Source organism: Girardinichthys multiradiatus, chromosome 20 (assembly GCF_021462225.1).
Source record: "Girardinichthys multiradiatus isolate DD_20200921_A chromosome 20, DD_fGirMul_XY1, whole genome shotgun sequence".
In the NCBI taxonomy this organism is placed as follows: Eukaryota; Metazoa; Chordata; class Actinopteri; order Cyprinodontiformes; family Goodeidae; genus Girardinichthys; species Girardinichthys multiradiatus.
In genome coordinates this window covers 33,069,582-33,070,511 of record NC_061812.1, presented here as the reverse complement: position 1 = coordinate 33,070,511, position 930 = coordinate 33,069,582, and positions in this window count along the sequence as shown.

Genomic DNA, 930 nt, shown 5'->3' with positions numbered 1-930 from the left:
TCGCCGACCGATGTAAAGGCATTAATAACAATCGTTCCTAGCCCAATGAGTTTATTTCGCATTTGAAAGGCAATAAAACTGCACATTTAACAGCGGTGTCTTAACATTTAAGCCTTTATCATATATATTTTGGACTGGGAAACGGAATATGACAATGGCAATGATAATAATAATAACAACAATAATAAAAAATATATATATAATACACTACTACTAATACTTTCGTCATTATAATTATTATTATTATAAAAATGAGAGCCAGAAAATCTTTTAATCTAGTAAACAGATTATGCACACAGTCCAAAAAGTAAATGCCTGTTAACAATAACAAAATAAGCTTCAGAGTTAACAAATACAACAATCTACACAGGGTAGTTACATGTTAGACAGAAATGCTTTTGTTTTTATCCTTATAAACCTTCTGTCCACACTCATTTTTAAAATATTTTTTATTTTTATTAATATGTAACATTTTGAACAAAAGAATGTTCTCTGAGGTTAAAAATACTAATATTTATTTCAAATGATAATTAAATACATCCATACTGAGCTAACATGGTATGAGAATGTATCAGCATGGCTATTCTTTCCTCTTCGTCTTTAAAAGCCATAGTTTTTCATTTTATGTTTTATGTTTGGAAGCATCTAGGAGTTAGACTTAAATATTAATTTATTAAAGTGTTTTTAATGCTCCAGTGTTTCCTCTTTTACAGTGTGATTCAGAAATGTCTACTACAAATGTTCAGAGTTCAGAGCCACAAGTAAATAAAAAAAGGTAATGTTTGAGTAATTTTTCAAAAATATGTTGTTTATTTAGTTTTTTTTTAAAGGTTTGAAAAGTAAAGAAGACATACAAAATGAAAAAAAAACTTCCCGATGATTGTGTGCTTTTTTTTTAGATTTAAAGATATAAATTAACATTATTAAAGT